We start from the raw sequence: 20,546 nt of genomic DNA on the forward strand, positions 1-20,546 counted from the left end.
TGCACGCTGATGAGCACGGCTCCTGCTTTTTGTAGACTTCTGGGTAGGCGGGCGTGGCCTCCTGTATAAAAGAAAATTGATGCTGTAAATCACTATATAAAAGATGTAAATGGAGTACAACTATAAGGTAATATAGCTGTCGCTGAGCTTCTATAGAATGTCCATACCAAATAAAGCACAACAGTCCTTTCAAAAGCTTCCAGCGAGGATCTGGCATGGATCAGGCATGTAGAGCAATGTAGATACCCAGCAAACAGCACAGACTTAAGCACAGGTTAGATGCGTGCACGCTGATGCGCGCAGCCCCTGCTTTTTGTAGACTTCTGGGTAGGCGGGGCCTTGCCTCCAAATAAAGCACAACAGTCCTTTTAAAAGCTTCCAGCGAGGATCTGCCGTGGATCAGGCATGTAGAGCAGAGTAGATACCCAGCAAACAGCACAGACTTAAGCACTGGCTTGATGCGAGAGACTTTAACGTGGAAGGCCAAGCGGGCCTCGATCCACGTTTTGGACTGTTTTGTATTGAAAACCCGAGCCAGAGTGTGTCATCATGCCTACGGGGATCGCCTTACTCTTTGCTGTCTAACGTGGGGAGGAGAGCAGATTCAGCTACATTTATTCTTTATATTTGAACACTGCTTTTCCGTTACATACATATCTCCTTTATACACTTTTTGTACAAGAGATAGGGCAGGAATTTGGTTTTGTTAGCATAGGCCATTTTGATTTGTCAGGCTCAGCTAGGGCAGTTTTATTTATTGTTCGATGGTCGAGGCTACTCCCATGTTAGTTATAGGGCAAACTAGGAATTTTTCCAAACCCAGAAACTTTAATAAAGTTTTTACAAATTGTACCTTTTCTGTCAGTTTCATACTTGTGAGACCATGCCTCCCTTACAATGTCCAGAGTGTTGGTAATGGCCAGATGGAGGTTGCTGAGAGCAGAGGCGGAGGTAGAGTCTGGGGTGAGGGCAGAGGGGGTTGAAGGTGGATGTGAAGGCAGCAGCTGGCACTCGTTTTATCACGTGGAGTTTTATGAACAAGGTTGGCAGGGCTGAAGGAGGTGCGGTCAGAGCATCGAGGGGACCCAGGTAAGAGGAGAGGAAAGAGTGGGTGATCAGTGGGGGTGGAGAGTAAAAGATCAGAGTGGATGAGAATGTCAAGGTGTGTCCAGCCGAGTAGGTTGGACCAGAAGGGAGAGTGGAGAGGGAAAGTGAGGTGCTGAGGTCCATGAAGAAAGTGGATGCTGTGACAGAGAGTCCACATGGATGTTGAAGTCGCCCATACTATACTATAGGGAACAATAGTATAGTTGGGATTGTGTTTCCTTAACCACCCTGTAGTAGACCATTGTCATTGTGACTATTGTCAAAGTAATGATTCATGCTTTGTGTGCATTTTGTGTGTAATCTTGTGCACGCCTGCTATTTGTACAACCATCGTCAGCATTGTTTGCACATTGTTTGACCTTTTCTATAGAGATGCTTTATGCACTAAGGCAATTTTGCACATTTAATGTCAGCAATATTTGCACATGTTGTATGACATTAGAATTGTTTTTCTGTCTCAAAATTTGTTAAAACCACTGTCTGTATATGTTTTACTTGGTTATGCATTTGTATGTGATATTTGTATGTGGCAATTAGGTGGTCCATATTATATTGCTTTTTTATTATTGATGATTAATAAAATAATTAGATTGATTCCTGGCTTTGACCAGTCAATGGTTCGTTTTAAGCTCCAGTAGTGAATTGAGTTATCAATTGAACATTTAAAATATTTGTTACAGTTCCTCGTGAGACACCACCTTGCATCAGTGTTATTTCTATTACTGCACATTCAGACTAGCCCCTCTGTTGCTTCTCCTCTATCCAGGATCCACACAGGAACCGTAGCACTTCCAGATACCAGGAAGTCACATTTCAGATACCAAGCATGCAGACAGTGCACATGTCATGAGATTTGAAACATCAATGCTCAGACATTGCAGCCCCCCAAAATGAAAAGCAGATCAGTGTCTATGGGGCAAGGGATTATGGTTTGACCAGTTCCAAGATCCAGCGAGACAGCTTTTGTTGTTTTCCAGTTCTTGGGCAATCCAGGTCAATTCCATCTGATGGAGGTGTTCGGTTTGCGCATTAAGGCCAGAAGATTCCCGGAAGTGTGTGCCAAATCTACACCGCCAAGCGGAACCAGCATGTCTTTTCCTCTGCAAGCAAAGGGATGGCCACCAGAACATAGTTTTGAGATTTGGAAAATTTGAAAAGTAATATTGCTACAGTTTAGAGATAAAAAAGGGTAATTAATAGCATAGAAGGCACGATGGGCCATGCCTAGGCCTTACTTTGCACGGGACCCATCCATCCAAAGGGAACCAGTGAAGCAGGTTGAGCACCCGGGAGATATGACTGAATCAGTGTTTGCCCAAGAGTAGCAGTGCTGCAGAATTCTCCACCCTCTGCAGGCAACTAAGTAGGCTGGACACCGTAGGCAAATAGAGTCACAATAGAAAAGCTGTTAGGCAAACAGGGGTTGAAACCTGGTTGAGCTGGCTACCACACCTTGGTTATGTATGTTAGATTCTTCAGTTTCTGAAGGCAATTGTTCAAAATACTAATCAACGGTGGGCAAGCAGAGGCTTGAGTTGAGGTAAGACCCAGACCAAAAGCTTTACAAAAGGCAAATTGTAGAATGACAAAAACTGAGCACCTGCGCCACAACACAATACAATTCTATTTGCACAAGAAAAACCTCCTGCCCCTGATAAAACACTTGATGTTTTATTGGACAGCCAACACGTTTCGACCTTTGAAAGGTCTTCCTCAGGACTGTGACATATGTAAACAAAAAATAAAGCACATTCATAGGACATTGTAGGTGATGCACAGTCAACAATAGAAAAGCTGCACCGAGCTAAAAGCCATCACCACTGCGGCTCGATTCTCAGGTGGGAGAAAGGAGAAAACTTTGCAGTGAATGTTAAAGTGAAAGCGTAAACACTGACTATAGGTACGAAAGAGAGCACCAGATTTATTTTTTAGCACCACATTTTTTTCCCAATTGTTGGGGGATAGCATGTTCCCCATTGTAGGGGCTTAGAACAAGGTATCCTAAAGGCTTGTGCCATCACCAACCATAGGAAATTCAGTTTTGTCTGAGTTGAGACAACTAAACCTAACCAGCACTTTTAAAGCATTGATGCATGGCAATCAAAATTCATATCAGATCATCTATCAATGGCTTACATTCGATCCCGAGTCTGAGCGATATCTCTTTTTAATGATATTTTCAAAAATCGGTATAATCTTAAAAATATTAATATTAAAAACCTCAATATTGCGGTGTCTATAAGTCTATAATACAATGCAGAGACATGATGGCAAGTCAAGGTATTGAGATTTTTTGGGATTTCAAGGCTAAGATGTGTCATTGTCATGATTCCCAGTGTGACACCCTAATGCTATATGATGAACCCACGGCGGGAGCTGGAAGAGGCTGTGGTGTTCAGGCGGGCAGTAGGGAGTTTCAGACCAAGAGCTGATTGATATTAATCGAAGTGAACTTGAGCACTCTATGAATAAGAGAGATCTAGCGCGTGTGATCGTTAGGAAGGCTAAACATCCCATTCATGGTTGTATAAAACCGTTCATCCCGGGTCGCCTCTAGCTAAGGTTTTTAGAAGTGGGTTATCTACACTTAAACTGATTTCATGGAATGTAGCTGGAATGTATCTGGTCTTAAAGATAAAGTTATAGAGGCAGAGTGGGTTAATTATATTCTGGTTCCGATACTGCTTGCTTGTAAGAGACTTGGGCAGAGAAGGTGAACCCTGTTGCTGATTTTGTCAGTGTTTCTACAAATGCAAAAAGACTGGGAAAGGGGCACTTGTGTGGTGGTGTCATAACCCTGGTTAGGAAGTCACTTCCGTTTGGGATTGAGAGAGTTGAGGAAGGAAGTGAACACGTAGTTTCTGTGGCTCTAAAATCAGTTCACGACCCTAGAGGTATATGGGTGATACATGTTTATCCTCCCCCCCCCCCAGAAATAGCATGGTGGGTCGTGACCTGTGGAAGAAGGCTGAGGGGGAGATCTTAGAGCAAAATTTGAGTTTTAATATTGTAGTCATGGGGGACTTTAATGCCAGATTAGGACAAAACAATAGTGTGGAGGCTGATACTTTTGCTGGAGGAACAATGCGATATGCCAGCGAGGAAGTACTTAAATAAAAAAGTTGATGCTATAGGCAGGGAGTTGGATCAGCTGATGAACAAGTTCCACCGGGTGGAACTAAATGGGAGATCAGCTGGTGACTGCCCGCCAACAATTACATTCCAGCGTGGTGAGAGCACCTCATTAATTGATTACTGTTTGATTAATTGTTATATGTTCTATTGGGTCTCCCATTTCACAGTGGGTACAGTGACCACTTCCCATAGTGTCAGTGTAGCCTAGGCAGCTTTTAAAACGAGATGCTGATTCCCATATGTCGGCTCAGTCAATAGTTTGGCGGATGAGTCGGTAACAGTTTGGCAGTATTATTTTATGCAACAAAAGGGTATACTACCACACGGTAAGTTTATGAAAATACTTTATTCATGATATGTCACACAGTGCCTAAGACCCAGTGTCAAATCTGGGAATATAGAAGTGGCCAATCTAGGGAACAGGCCTAGCAACAAATGAAGATGAGAGATGACCAGACCATAGGTCTACGCCTGGGGGAGGCTCCCCCGGTGGTAATAGGACTTCTCAGCATTTTTAAAGTTGAGTCCAAATTGGTGTTTTGGCTTGTAGTGGGTAAGCTTTCTTCTGGGCCTCAGGAAAAGTCTCTGTAAGAGTAAATGAGAGAGAGGAAAAGAGAAAATGTACTTGTGTTGTTTAAAAAGGGTGATTTAGAAGGAACCCTAAAATGTAGGGTGAGGTGGTGGAAAAGGGGTTGATGTTTAGGTACATAGAAAGATATATCTCTATGAGAGTAGGGTACAAAATAAAAGGTATGAACAGAGACTAATGTCCTTTGTGTCCAAGAAGAGGAAAAGCACCGACCTGTGGTGCGTCGCACAGGCACTTAGGACAGACAGCCTAGCTGGAGGAGGGGGTTGCGATCTTCCGTAGTTTCTTCTGGTGGAGCAGTATTGCTGTGTTGCCTATGGTCTGTGTGCTGGACCGTGGCAAGCGTGGTCTGCCAGTGCGCGCTGTAATGGTAGCAGAGCACAATAGTATGAGCTGGAGTGTGTAAAACCGGTATGCAGTTAAGGTATTTTGGCAGCATCCTAAGTACAGGGGTAGCATGGCCCTGAACTCAAGGGTGAATTAATTTGCCTTTATTAGATGCTGGCTTCAAAAATGGGTTTATCTGGTCCGTAGGAGAGGAGGGCTGGCGCAGTGTGGCTGCCAGTGTGGGAAGCAGTTGCTTTCTCTGTGATACCTAAGGATGGCAGCGTCTGCTGAGAAAGGGAAAGAAAGAGACATGTAGATCAAAGGCTGATCATCAAACATGGTTGTGGGTCAAGGGTAAGTTACCCTATCCTACTGACAGTTATGACTGTGGGAGCATAAGGTCATAAAAAGCGTTGTGATCATGGCTAGCGATTACCTTAAGTGAAGAGCGTTGTTGCAGAATGGAGCAAATCGGGTCAGCGATACGAGCAATCTGAAGTTTGTGGAGCAGTGGATTGCAGTGAGCTGCGCAAGCGTAAAGAAACAGTGTCTGCAGCGTGTGAGCCTGTGCAGGAGGGTCTTGTGCGATTAGGTGCTGGTAGTCATAGCAGCATGGTAAACAGCATTCCCGTACATATGTATGGCTGTTGGGGCGGGCCTTGGAGAGGAGCGGTTGCGATCATTCCTAAGCGCTTCGGGTCCAGGAGGAGGGAAATTTGTTGGAGACTGGTTTGGGTGTTCTCAGTAATAACTTGCCCTATCCTATGAATGGAGGAGCAATGCAGCACGTGTGCGCCAAATAGGCAAATCTAAGTGCCTGTGATCATGGCAACAAAACAACATTCTAGTGCATCCGTGCGCTTTGTGGAGCTAGCCTGGAAGGAAAAGGCAGGAATGCGGAAAACAAAAAGCGGCTGCAGTCGTGTCTCTTCACTGGAGAATGAGCAAAAAGTTATTTGAAAAGTACTTATCCTGTGCTACGTGTATGTGGGTAGTGCAGTAGGTGAGCACCAGGGGGGCAAGATGTTGGATAGCTGCCTGAGAGGGTAGTCCGTAGATCTATGCGTAGGATGGGGTGGCCGGCAGAAAGACTTGTGGTTCTGATGTCCTGTCCCTGGGGGAGGCCTGTGAATGCTGCACACGTTTGATGTAAAATCTGCCATATCTGGTGGCAAGGATGGAACATTGGAGTGTGTTGGTGGTATGTCATCTACGCCTACAGTCCTTAGAAGGTAGAAGTATTTTGAACTGAAGGCAGTTCTAGGAGCCGTGCTACAGAAATGGGGTGTGCACAGAGTTGGAAAAAACCTTGTGGACTATGAATCCTGGTGTCTAAGATGGGTAACCATGATCAGGGTGATTTGTAAATGTGAACCGCCTCATTGAGACCTTCAGAAAGCGTTTTTAATTTGAAGATCCACCACGCTTCCTTGTGATTGAGAGCATTTCTTATGTTGGTGGTGGTGTAGACTTTGTCGATGACCCACCATTTCAGATTGTCCGGGTCATGTTGGTACTCTTCAAAGTGAGATACTAGAGGCACATTGGGTGTTTTGCAGAGAATACATGACCTGTGCTCCCCAATCCTTTTGTTGACCTGTCTTTGTATCTGGCCAGCGTATCTAAGGCCACAGGGGCATGCCACAATACAAATTACATTGAAAGTTTTGAAGTTGAAAAAGTATTTCAAATGTCATCCTTTGCCTTCAATATCAAATGTCTTAATTTTGCTAGTAAATTTGCAAGCTGTGCAAGTCCCGCAGGTATGATGCCCTGTGATTTCCCTGAAGTTCCATAGTCCTGTTCTAGAGGCCTTTTTTTATCAATCTTGCATGAGCAAGATGTTCTTTGAGGTTCTTACCTCGTTTGAGCACCATCCTGGGGGGTGGTTCATCCGGGAGGCTCATCTGTACTTGTTTGATGTTTGATGAGGTGTTTAATCTTTATAGTGTCCGGGCTGAATGTTGTCACACATGTTATCCTGTCTTGCTCTGTGCTTTGGATTTTGGGTATCTGTAACGCTCACCTTGTGTTTCCACGGGGACGCCTCTCGATAAACCGGGATGCTCTTCGGAACCCTTCGCCTGTCCTGGAATCTGCAATGGGTAGCACTAGAAGACAGGAGGCGCAGCTTAGTTGCGGTTCCTTCTCTGAGACCCACCTCCCGAGTTTCCCCTGCAGTTCCCCCAGGGATGACTCTCACCTTGTTCAATATAAGGGTGCGCTCTCCGTCCTGCCACAGTGGGCAGGGGCGCATCGAGTGTGGCACCGTACCACCGAGTTACTTCACTGGTGAGGGCCGGAGTTCAGACCGGCTGCAACTCCTTCTTCGGGTAAGTCTTTATTGGTGAAAGTAATGTCTTTATAGACGAAATCAATGTCTTTGTAGATGAAAGTTTTGTCGTTAAGAATTTGCAGATGGTAACCTTCTCGCTTCTTGTTGCAGGTGATGGAAACTGCGGAGGAAGCTCAAGGCAGATTCGAACAGGTAAGGTGAAACGCTGAGCGGCGCTGTGAGCGTCCTTGCAAATGGCTAACCTGTCATCTTATTTGTCTTGCAGGCCACGGTGACCCGGAGAAGAATAGTTCTCGGAAATCCGAAGGGATGGTGAAGCCGTGAAGATGCTTGACTTTAGGATGACCAGTGAGTGATGTCCTAGATGTTCCTTTCCCACCACACCTTACAGGGTTGGGTCCACTGTGGAAGGCTGCAAGGCTTGGGCGACTTCGAAGGCCGGAGGATGCTGGCGAACAGGTAAGGATGGAGATGGTTCTTGCCTTGGATGGCTACGAAGCCGAAGGATGCAGCAGAGCAGGTAAGGATGGCGGTAGTTCTGGCCTTGGATGACGACGAGGCCGGAGGATACTGCCGAACAGGTGAGGATGGCTGGACAGGACCAGATGAGCGTCATACTGCAAAGGCAGAATAACGCGAAGCGCGTGCCCTTAGATGGGCGTGTTTTAAATAGCAAGGCGGTATCCCAGGTGCCTTTGGGGCAGGCCCCACCCTGGAAGCTAGACCGCAGTATGCAGTGCTCCTGTATTCCACCTGGGGGCGGCCATGCTGGTCCATTGTCCATTGAAACCCCATCCCAGCAAGCGTCTTCTATGCCAGCAATGCCAGGACTGGTTCCAGGGCATCCGAGGGGAGCCGAATAAGGTCCTTAGGGGCCCGTGACCCCTTTATGGGGATAAGGTCGTGACATATCAGGAGAGTCTCTCTTGGGGTACAGAGTGGTCTTTTTCTGGTGTTTTTAACCAATTTCTTGGGGTAGCCACATGCTTTCAATCTGGCCTTGAGATCTGCTGCATGATGTCGGTATTGTTGGACTTCAGTGCAATTTCTGCATAATCTCAAAAATTGTCCCTAATGAAGGTTATCTCTGAGGTTTTTTGGGTGGCTGCTTCTGTAATGTAGCAAGCATCTGTTTCCCTTTTTTAAAGAGAAAAAAAATAATTTTTCATCTTGTGCCACAATTCTTAGATCCAGGAAATTGATTGAGTCTGAGCTACTTGAGATGGAAAATTTGATCTCTGGTGTTTGTTGGTCGATCCAGTTGAAGAAGTCTATCAGTGATGTTAAATTACCTTGCCAGATGAAGATAACGTCATCAATATATCTATGCCAATGAGCAATCTTGTGAATAAAAGGGTTCCTTGGTGAGAAGACATAGGTGTTTTCGTATTCAGCCATGTTTATTACTGCCAAACTCAGGGCTAAAGCAGCCCCCATCGCTGTGCCGCAGATCTGCACATAGAAGGTTTCGTCAAACGAAAAATAGTTTTTGGTTAGGGCCAATTCAAGAAGTTCTAGTATGAAATTCACCGGGACCATGTGTCATGTGATGGCTAAGGTGGCCTCTAATGCATTTCAAGGCAGCCTCCTGAGGAATGCTTGTGTAGAGAGCTTTTATGCCCATTGTCACTAACAATTCCTCTGTTTTATTGAAAGAGGTGTTCTCAAAGTAGTGATTGTGGACATAGTATTCCGTAGGTAGTTTGATGTTTTCTGGCTCAGTGGTTTAAAAAAGCAGTCAATAAACTTGCAGAGAGGCTCAAGTATTGAGCCACAACCTGAGATTATGGGTCTCCCTGGTGGATTAGTGGCATCCTTATGAATCTTGGGGAGGGCATAGAATGCCGGTATCCTACCCTGAGAGGTATTGAGATAGGTCTCTTCTTTATCCGAGATCCAGCTTTCTTTAGTTATTTCCTGAATTTTATTCTTGTTTTCATTGATGAGGTCATTCTTCAATTTCCTGTAATTGGTGTCGTCATTGAGAAGATCAGTTGCCATTTTCTTGTACTGAGTTATGTTTTGAATGACGATTCCGCCCCCGCCCCCTTTGTCCGCAGTTTTGATGACTAAATTACTATTCTCCTCAAGATCTTTCAGGGCTTGGCGTTGTTTATTCGACATATTGTGGCAGACGGTCTTGGGGTCATTTTGCATTTTTCTTATTTGTTCTCTTATGCACTTCTCCAAAGTAACAATGGCAGGTGGAATTTCATTATCACTCGGGCTGAACTTTGACTTGGTTCGAAAGCCTGTGTCTTCGTCCGGTGGATCAAAATGGGAGTCATTGAATTGTACTTTGAGGCATATCAACCTGAAGAAACTGTGTAGTTCTTTGTCCAAGTTGAACCAATTTGTGGGATTTGTGGGTACATATGAAAGACCTTTAGAAAGGACCGAGAGTTCATCTGCTGAGAGTCTGATGCCAGATAAGTTAAAGATGGGGATTTCTTGCTGGTTGTCTATCTCCATTGGTTGCGTCTCCTTCCTCTCGGTTGTCTCCAGCTGGGGTATTGGAATGTAGGCATCGGCAGGGGGGCCCAGAATGGGCCTGTGGGATCCCCTCTTCCTAAAAAAGGAGGTGGAGGAGGGTGAGGGAAATTCCTATTGCATAGATGCACTCCATAGTTATTATAGTGATCATCGTACCAGAGTCAGACCTGGAGGTGTCAGAAAATGTGACCCATTTGCTTCTATACCTCAGTGCTCCTACTGAGTTCTGTGCCCTCTCTTTGTCTGTTTTCTTTACATTCTGAACTTAAGTAAGGATAAACATTTTCCAGTTTGAAGTTTTTAATGTCTTTGACCAGCTTTTTATGTTTCTTTTCCAAGGTGTCTGAAGCAAATTGTTCCATCACTGAGTTGATTTCCTTACGTTTTCACGTGCATTGTCTATACTGGTATTAGACAGCAATTTGTCTTCCTCTCTGGAGAGTTATTGCTTGAATTTTTATTTGTATTCTTTGTGCTGTTGTTATAGTAAGGGACATCAAGTCCCTGCTGCACTTGGTAGAGATTTTGCTGAATCCAAGCATATATTCCTGATCTTCAAGGAAAAGGGCTGGTTTATTTCTGACTAGAAGGCCCATAGGTACTAGATTTGCTTTGAGATACTCGAGTAAAAAATGTCCATGTACTTCTGTCCTAAAACATTTCTTATTGAGCTTTAGGAGTTCATCTCCTGATGTAGTGGATGCAATGTGCTGGTTGGCTCCCTGCATGTTGAAAAGAGTGTGGCCATGGATGATTTCATTGATTTGGTCCTTAGTAAAACGTAGTGTTTGTTCCATAGTGGTACTAATGAGGGTGCACCGCCAGTGAAGGTGGAAGTAGATGTGAAAGTGGAGTAGCCAAAGTAGGGGGTGTGTGGTCTGTAAGGACTAGGAATGGAATAATTAGAGCAAGGCTGTAGGACCCCTCAAGGTCCGGGGATACACCATGCTTGGTGCTTAACAATCGTTAACAAATTTTGTTTATTTGCTGAGGGAAAACCTTAGCTGCCAACTAAAGGCTGGTGGATTCGAGAATCCCTAGTACAGCCAGGCTGTAGCTTGAAAAAAAGTAACCTCAGGGATTGCCCTCTCTGTGGGAGGATGAAGGGCTGTAAATGTTATGCAACAAAAGGGTATCCTGCCACAAGGTAAGTTTATGACAAAACTTTATTCATGATATGTCACTCAAACTTCAAGAAAAGATCTAATATCTTTTAGAGATTGGCTATAAGTACCCATTCTAAACATTAACTAGGATGATTCAGGATCAATCCAAGTATCTACAAACTTCTATTTGCTTGTGAATGCAGCTTTATTAAAATCGCTGTCAACTACTTCATTGAATAGTCAATTTTTCTGTTATTTTAAATACATTGTATCCTAAAGAAAATGGTGTAGAATACAATGCGTAGTAACAAAAACATTTTGGGCCTCATCACGAGTTTGGCGGTAACCCTTAAATCCAGCGGTAGCGCTGTTACCGCCGGATTTAAGGGTCTGCCAAATCACAGCTTCGGCTGATTTCTCCCCAGCTCTTAGCTGGAGTGAAATCCGCCGAAATTTCGGGAAATCCGCCGGCGGTAAGAGCGCGAAATTTCCCCATTGAGCCCAATGGGGTATGGGGCATTCACGAATGGGCTCGATGGGGAATGGGGATTTCCCGTTCCGCCAAACCCGTGATCCGTTTGGCAGTAGGGCAGATAACGCCTGCGCTCTTAGCGCCGGCGTTACCGCCCAACTTGTGATGAGGCCCTTTGTGTACAAATATTCAAATAAATGTGCATTTATACAGTGAAAACAAACAATAAGAGCTAAAGACCATTGAGTCAGATATAGGGAGGTCAGAAAAAATCTGGAGCATATTTAGCACTTGTAGATAGATAAAAGAGGCGCCCCTATTCAAATAATTAGCACTGAGGTAGCCAAAATCTGGGAATACAGAAGTGGCCTAGCAACAAATGAGGGTGAGAGATGACCAAACCATAGGTCTACGCCTGGGGGAGGCTCCCCCGGTGGTAATAGGACTTCTCAGTATTTTGAAAGCTGCATCCAAATTGGCGCTTCGCCTCCTAGTGGATAAACCTTCTTCTGGGCCTCAGGAAAAGTTTCTCTAAGAGTAAATGAGAGAGAGGAAAAGAGAAAATGTACTTGTGCTGTTTAAAAAGGGTGATTTAGAAGGAAGCCTAAAATGTAGGGCGGGGGGTGGTAAAGGGGTTGATGTTTAGGTACATAGAAAGATACATCTCTATGAGACTAGGGTACAAAATAAAAGGTATGAACAGAGACTAATGGCAGTATTATGACCTCAACTAAAATTGGGTAAATTATCAATAAATTCAACTCTTTGCCCGAGGGTGGTACTGAGGTGATTAAGAATGATGAGATACCAATTAAAGGATTACATCAGGAATGTATGAACTTGGGGGAAAGACGGGGTAGAAGTGATAGGAACAGGGTGAAGAGTGCACTGTGGTTTGATTATGAGGATCATGAAAGGGGCAATACACAAGGCATTAAGGGAGGAGGACTGACCGCAGGATAGCTTTATGTTCTCAAAAGAGACTACAAAAAGCTGCTGAGGCGGAAACAGGGTGAGTCTGATGTGACACAATGGGAGAAGATGGAAAAGGCTGTCTCCTCTAAAGATTGTAAGTAATTTTGGAGGTTGGTAGCCACAGGATTTGAACCCCTGCATGAACATGACTCTGGTTTGGGTATAATCACTGCAGAATGGTAGGTATACATTTTCTTTTACTATCCTGTACAATCCTGAGCGGCCGGAATGGCCATCCTGGTAGATAGCAGGACAGAAGTTATTGTGTTCTCCAAGGAGGAGATAGTGGCCTGTGTGAAGGCTCTAAAATGTGGAAAAGAGGCTGGCCGGGACGGACTAAGGTCTGTGCATTTTAATTGGAGCCAAGAACTGTGGGTACATATGTTGGTTATATTTATTAATGCTATTTCGTCGTCTGATGTAATCCCAATCTCGTGGGAAAAGGCCATAATTGTACCCATTTTTTGAAAGGGATCTAATAATCTGCATTGCTATCGCCCCATTTCCTTGTTAGATGTAACTAGCAAAATGCTCAGCAGGTGTCTGAAATTTAGATAGATAGATTACAATAACATTTTACAACAGTCGAAGGCGGGGTTTAGGGTAGGTTTTTCAATGATGGATCATTGTTTTATCCTAAACGTTTTGATTGAAAAATATTGCAATATCATAGGGGGAAGACTATACGTTGCCTTCCTGGACCTCGAAAAAGCGTTTCATTCGGTGGACAGGGAGGCATTGTGGCAAAAGTTGGGGGCTATGAAGGACCCCTCCCCTCAACCACCCAGTTTATTGCAAACGATAATAAAATGTTGCACAAACACTTGTGCTGTAGTTCGGGGCAGTAATGCCAGGAATCTCTCAACGGATTGCATGACAAATTGTTTGTTTGTTTATTTTACTTATATAGTGCACCTAACCCGGCGGTGTCTGGGCGCATTTACAGTTACATGGTTACTTAGGAATTTTTCAGGTTTACAGAGGTTACATAGACATTTTACACAATTTACACGATTTTTACATATTTTACACAACGAGCAAGGATAAGTACAGTTATACACATAGAGCAAAATATGTACCGTCAAGGCAGTTGTGTCGGCTACATTGAACAGTGCTAAGGGCATGTTGGTGCCAGCAAGCAGGCTACGTTGGGGCTAATGTGGTTAGCCGCAGTCATCGATGAAAGGAGTATATCATGCTAGAATAGGCACGTTTCTAGTAGTCTAGTGAGAACAGCCATTTTTTCGTTTCTCTGCTGAAGTTGTAGAGTGAGGTCGCAGATCTTAAGGCAACAGACAAGGTGTTGCAGAGCTGAACAGCCAGTACTGGGAAGCTGCTTCCCCCTGCTTTCTTTAGTTTGAAGGTGGGTACCTTAAGAGAGTTTATGTGGATAGATCGGATGGGCCTTTCGGAAGTATGCATAGTGAGTTTGTCAATCAGGTATTTAGGGGCCTGGTTGGAGAGGCATTTGAATGTTAAGTTGAGGGCTTTGAGACTAATCCTGTCTCTAATAGCGAGCCATTTGGTAGAGCGTCTGGCATTTGAGATGTGCTGCATTCTAGGGAAACTAATTGCAGTTCTAAGGGCATTGTTTTGTAGCATTTGCAGCTTGTTAATGATCTGTTTGCTCGACCCCGGGTACAGTGCATTACAATAGTCGGACTTGGACAGAATAAGAGCTCTGGCTAGTGTAATACAGCTGTCCATGCAGAGGAATGGCTTACATGCATTAATCAGTTTGCAGGTGTAACTGGTGGCTGATGCAGTAGTGTTTACTTGTCTTTTTAAGTTCAGTGCCAAGTCTAGGTAAAAGCCTAAGGTTTTTACCTCTTTGGATACATTAATGTTTATACCATCAATGTTGAAGGTCGTGAAATGGTTGCTCATTTTGTTGAGTTTGGTAGGTGAGCCAATGAGCAGAAGCTCTGTCTTCTCGTCGTTAAGGCAGAGCCCATGAGTAGCAATCCAGGCTTGAATGATGAGGTACATTTTGTTCAAGATTGCTACGTCTGTCTTGTAGTCCGCAGTGATTGGAATGAGAATATGGGTATCATCCGCATAGTTAGTGTACCAGACACCCAGATGGTCCAGAACGTCAAACAAGGGCTTCGTGAAGACGTTATACATGGTGGGAGAGACACATGAGCCCTGTGGCACTCTGCAAGTTACAGGGACTGGGTCTGCTGAGTCTGTAGTGGAAAAGACTCTCATGGATTGGTTGTCTAAGAAAGTTTGGATCCAGGCTGGGGAATCTTTGGAAAAAAGTGAGCAGAAGATGATAAATGATTGGAAAGGACCTGGTGGTCCACCAAGTCAAAGGCGGCGGAGAGGTCTAAGAGTAGGAGGATGGCTAGTTCCCCCTTGTCGTTCAGCGCATCCATTTCGTTCTTTAGGTCAATGAGTGCCGTTTCTGTTCCGTTTCTTGGCCTAAATCCTGATTGTAGTAGGCCTAGCAAGTTGTTAAGTTCCACGTAAGACTGGATCTGGAGGTATGCTGCCTTATCTAGGATTTTAACAGGACCGTTGTGATTGGCCTATAATTTGTAGGGATGGAAGGGCCTAGATTTGTTTTTTTTAAGAGTGGGAAGACCCAGGCCTATTTTTAATTAGTAGGAGCTGTGCTGGTGTTGAATGAGGCGTTAATAAACGTGGTAATAAAGGGAGCTAGTTCGCTAGCTGCTTCTTTGATTGTGGTCGCGGGGCATGAGTGCCCTAGGCACTTGGATGTTTTAAGTGTAGAAATGATCTTTATTACTATCGTGACGGGAGAAGTGGAATTCTTCAATTTGCTGTTTGTGCACATGTAATGACTCTTGCCTCTTCGAGTCGTAGGGGGCAAGAGTGGCTTTTTTTGTTGCGATTTTTTCTTGTAGTAAGTAGATCTTGTTACATAGAGCATCTTGGATGTTAGTGCACCAAGTTTTATTTTTGATACAGTTATTTGTTGAGGGCTTGGGAGATTCCAGTTCTCTTAATATGGTGAAGAGTTTGCGTCAGTGAGAATTGGCTTTAGCTAGTCTATTGTTAAAGGTGTCTCTTTTAGTTTGGTAAATTTCGAGTTTGTATCTCAGAAATTCTTGTCAATGACTCCTTGTTCTGGGTAGTGGGATTGTTTTTCCACAGTGTTTCTGCCTGTCTTTTTTTATTTCGAGTGGCTTTGAGACTTGGGGTAAACAATGAGTTGAGATGAGCTCATGGTTTTTCTTTGCGTAGTTAGAGGTGGGCAATTTCATCGATGGCTTGGTTAAAGGTAGAGTTATAGAGCTCAACTAGAGTTGCAGGGTCGAAGTTACAGTTCGTTAAGTTGGTGATGGGGTGGATGCGTGGGAGGGAGCAGGTAATTCACTGTTTTGTTGCATTTATTCCGAGTCATGGCTGGGGGGGGGCATTTGAGATTGGGTGCTGACTATAGGAAGGTCTTGGATATTGAATTTTGTAAGGTGGTGATTCGACCAGGCAATTGGCTCTACTGATGTGATGGCAATTGTGCAGTTCGAAATCCGCCAGCCAGTCTAATGTTCACCCTTTGGTATGGGTAGGTACATTAATTCTGAGGGTGAGTCCTGCTTCATTAATAGAGTTAGCCACTGTGGTAGCTGTTGCATCCTTATGGTCATTGAGGCCCATGTTGAAGTCTCCAAGTAAGATGATTTGTGAACCTGGTTTAGTATTTGTGGACAGTAGGGTATTGATGTCTTCATTGAAGGAGGTGACAGGGCCAGGTGGTCTGTATATTAAATGCATGGTGATGGTGCGGGAGGCAGTTAGTGGTAGTTTTACCGACAGCTGTTCATCCAACTGGAAGGGGGGTGTCGGGACATTCTTAAGGCTACATGAGTTTTGGCCACGAAGGCAACTCCTCCTCTGGAGGTTTCTCTATCTGACCTAATGATAGAGCAATATTTAGGTATCACCAAGGATAAGCTAGGTCCTGCCACTGGGTGGAGCCAGGTCTCAGTTATAGCCAAGAAGTCTAACTGATTGGCAATGATGAGGTCAGCGATATCAGTAGCGTGGGCGACCATAGATTTTGCATTGATGAGAGCTCCCTTGATTAGGGGTGGTTTTTTGGTCTGGGAGTCGTTTGTGACAGGTGATGCTTTGAGAGTTATAGGAGTAGGGTGACGTGGGTTTCTGTTCTGTTTTTCTTTCCTTTTGATTGTAGATTTGGCTTGTGGCTTAGTCTTAGAGACTATGGGCGCAATAGGTGGCAGGTGGGTAGGTACAAATAGTTTTGGGAACTTGGATCCTAGCCTCTGATTCCTGATGTTAGTAGGGCAAGGCTGATTATGATTAGGTCTGTTGGCAAATTGGTGGATCCATTGGGTGGGTGTCATGGTAAGCTTCGACGATGAAGGGTTTGGTGTCTCTGATGCTGGTGTCAATGACCGGGGGAACAGTGGTGGTAAGAAGTACATTGGTCTGTTTGGTCAGAATGGGGAGAGGTCTATGTTTTTTAAGAACACTAGTCGTCATTATGATGAAGGATCTGTTAGCCGTAGTAGTGGGGAATGTTAACGACTTAGAGTTTACGAAATGATTACTTATTAGGAATGCAAGGAACGCATAGGTTGCCGTGGTTTTGACTATGAGGCAGACGATTTGTAGGTGCATGGTTAAGTATCGAGAAGCGATTTTGTCTTAGACCTCTGGTGGCTCAGGCAATTAGCGGGTTCAAGGTTTGGCCAACAGTGTGTGTTTCGTACAAGAGGCACACTACATAGGTGAAGGCGGAGTACAGGATGGCCTAGCAGTCCTAGGCTAAGGCAGATCGGCTATAGTTGATTAGGTATAAGATATCTATCATAGCCGAGGTGGTAAGCTAGGCAGTTGGCTGAGTGTGTTGATTGGCAATAGTGGGCTGGACAAGGCAGGTGAACAAGGCAGTTGGTAATAGTAGGCTAGGCATTGCTAGGCAAAGCAGTTAGCAATAGTAGACAGGGTAGTACAGTTGGCAGTGCTGGGTAATTCAGTTAGCAGTTAGCAATAGTAGACAGGGGAGTACAGTTGGCAATGCTAGGTACTGTAGTTAGCAGTTAGCAATAGTTGACAGGGTAGTACAGTTGGCAGTGCTAGGTAATGCAGTTAGAAATAGTAGAGAGGGCTGTACAGTTGGTGATAGGAGGCTAGGTGGTACAATTGGCAATAGTAGTGTGGGAGAGCTTGGCTGGCTTAGATTAGAATTTAGCTAGATCGCATGAAATAGGCAGAGTAAGCCCTCGGTAACAGTATGCGTGGATGACACTGGATGCAGGAGTTCGGTGGGTATGGTGAAGCAGCGGGCCATAGGGTGAACATACAGTAGAATTTGGTGTGTGACTTGAGGTAAGGGGGGAGCGGTCGAGTGAAGAGTGCAGCAGCTAAGCACAGAAAAATTACACTTGGGGAGGGTGCTGTTATTAGCTAAATGCAGCAATTAGAAGACATGGACAAAAGAGTTAGCATGCATTACAATGCAGATCATAGGGACATGTGAACTGCGTACACTTACAGCATGTTCCTGGTTATGAGGTGGACAGGGACGTCATTTCACTGAAATGCCAGGGGTAGCAGAAGTGACATCACACAACCCTTGACCCCTGAAGACAACACAGGAAGTGATGTCATTTGACCCCACCCCAAAGTGATATCGCGGGAAGTGATGGAATACGGCTTATCACCCGTTGACAAAACAGGAAGTGGCATCACATAGCATTGTACACTATGAAAAATATGGTTACGATATCACTATTATGTGATGTATATTTCATACAAGAATGGATCGCCATATGTATCGTTAAGATCAGTGTGTATAGGCCCATATTACCAAATTACTGTGAATGCAAGCAGACGTCCATGACCAAATGATAATGATGTGTTATTATATATGCGCTTAAGCACTTACGCTTAAGCGCTTTATATAGAAAAAATATACACGCAATATCTCCCAACCTGTGTTGGTACTCATTTATCGACCTCAGAAGGATGAAAGGCTGAGTTGAGGCGTTAGAACAGACTAAATCAGTGACTCACCCCCTGAAGTGTGCCTGAAATAAACCTTTAATGAGTCTAGCAATTATTGTATAGAATTCCAGAAAGACACATTATTTGGTATTCCTATTCTTTCTTATTTAGGGTCAGTGCTGAAAGTGTTAGACTTGTGGCCCTCATGTTCTTATTTTTCTTCTTTTTTTTTAAGGGGCCTGAACAATAAAGCCAGCCACTCCAGAAGTAAAGCGCCACATGGTGCTGGCCACAGCCCAGGAGATTGCATTACCTCTGGGATCCCTAAAAGCGGCCCCTGGAGGTGGAAGGTCGTAAGAGAACGCTCCATATTTACCATCCAGATCATGTGTGGCGCAGCGAATTGTGGTGTGAATGAAGTAGGGCTGTTTGCTAGCCCTCTTTTATTTATATTATTTTTAGCCGATTTCAACTCAACAAGCATGGGGGCCTAAAGTTTGCCCCCCTGTTTTAGGAAAGGTGCCATTCGCATACGACACATGTTTAATTGGTTTAACAGCAGGGGCTCTGCAGTAAAGTTTAAGTTATGGCAATTTGGGACCTTGGCACATGCGCAGGGCGTTATGGTTGGTTTGAGAGAGCGATCTCTCTAATAGTAATAACACAGGTTATGGTTGAGTTTGTGCAACCTATGATATTGGAATAGCGGACACATGTTTTGACCCTCCGGGGTCATTTTAAAGGCAATTGGGAAACAGAAGGTCGCTCAGTGAGAAAATTAAGTAGGTGTCCGTGATATTAGTAGATCATAGAGAAATAGCTCTTCATGCCATGGGCGGGGGGGGGGGGGGGGGTTGGAAAGTGGTTTCCACACTGCGCTCTCTATGACTGTTTTCCACATTCAGAAGAGATGAAGTGGTGGGAGGGGAAGTATGCAAACTTTCAGCACCAGAACGCAGGATAATTGTTTTGATGATTCGTTTAAATGTGCTCCCTCTAAATGCTCGCATTAAATGGGGGGGTTGGAGAACCGACTAGCCTCTGTTTCTGGGAAATGGCTGTTCAGGAGGATTTATGTCTGTTTTATTGATTTGTAAGTGCTTTACAGACTTACGGAAGAAACTGTTAAAACCCTATTTTATTGTGAATAATATTCAGCATTGCGGGGCGGTGCTGCAGTATATTTTGAACAGCAGTGATACTGATATTATTGATCATTTGTGTGAATATGTCCGGCTCGCATTGATGTGCCGTGTAGGAAATATACATGTTTAGGTTGCTCCTCTTGTAGCCCATTTATAATCCGTTTGTCATGGGGGGGACGAGTACAGAACTGGTTGGTTCTTCTTGTTTGGGGAGAAGGGTTTTAGGTGCACGTTGTCTTTTATTAGGTGTTCCTACAAGAATTTTATTAGCAATGTATGCTTTTTATTGTTAATGGAGAAATCCGATTTAATAAACTTGAACTTGAGTTGAGTTCGAGCCTGTTGTGTCCCATCCAGTCGTTCATTTCTTTGCCATCGGGCTGTTCTGAGAGTTGTCAGCACACGGCCCAATGTCCCCATCTAGGTGGAGAGATCCCTGGCCCTGTTCGTCTCTCCCTGCCATTGCGTCCTCCATTCTCTATTTGTGCAACTCACTTTCTTTGAGTATCACTCGCTATGTGTTTGCCTCTTTATTGTCTCATTATCTGTACTCAATTTCTTTAATTTTCTCCTTCTCTCACTCTATCTGTGTCCCGAACTCTCGGTCTGTGCCCCACCCCCTCGAGCTCTGTGTCTCATTCTCTATATGTAGCTCTAACTTTGTGTGTTTCGCTCTTTGTGCCCCTCTCTATTTCTCTTGTTCGTTAAGTGTCTCGCACTCCATGTGCCTCGATGTGTCGCACTCTCTATTTGAGTGCCTGTTTCTCTTGCACTCTGTGTCTTCCTCTGTGTTGCCTTCTATATTTCTCACTTTAACTTGATGTTCCTCTCCATCTCTCTATCCTCTCTTGCCCCACTCTATGGGCCTCATTACGCAGAAGGAGGTAGCCATGGTGCTATTAGCACCATGGCTACCCCCTTACCGATTCCGGGTTCCCGAAATAGGGACTTACCGGGT

The 20,546-nt window shown here is 44.4% G+C and overlaps 1 protein-coding gene across 6 annotated transcripts in view; it reads left to right on the plus strand.

The window, feature by feature from the left end:
• The window catches only part of LOC138471705 (uncharacterized), a 370,985-nt gene that overhangs the window by 199,317 nt on the left and 151,122 nt on the right, over nt 1–20,546 (plus strand). The window contains exon 1 of one of the 6 annotated variants that reach the window (XM_069609473.1): nt 18,676–18,793. The exons of the other annotated variants lie outside the window; for them this stretch is intronic. The gene's annotated coding sequence lies outside the window, so the exon portion shown is untranslated. Of the gene's footprint in view, nt 1–18,675; nt 18,794–20,546 lie in introns of those variants that run through there. 6 annotated transcript variants of the gene reach the window in all.

Source organism: Ambystoma mexicanum, chromosome 8 (assembly GCF_040938575.1).
Source record: "Ambystoma mexicanum isolate Mex_15411 chromosome 8, UKY_AmexF1_1, whole genome shotgun sequence".
Lineage (NCBI taxonomy): Eukaryota > Metazoa > Chordata > Amphibia > Caudata > Ambystomatidae > Ambystoma > Ambystoma mexicanum.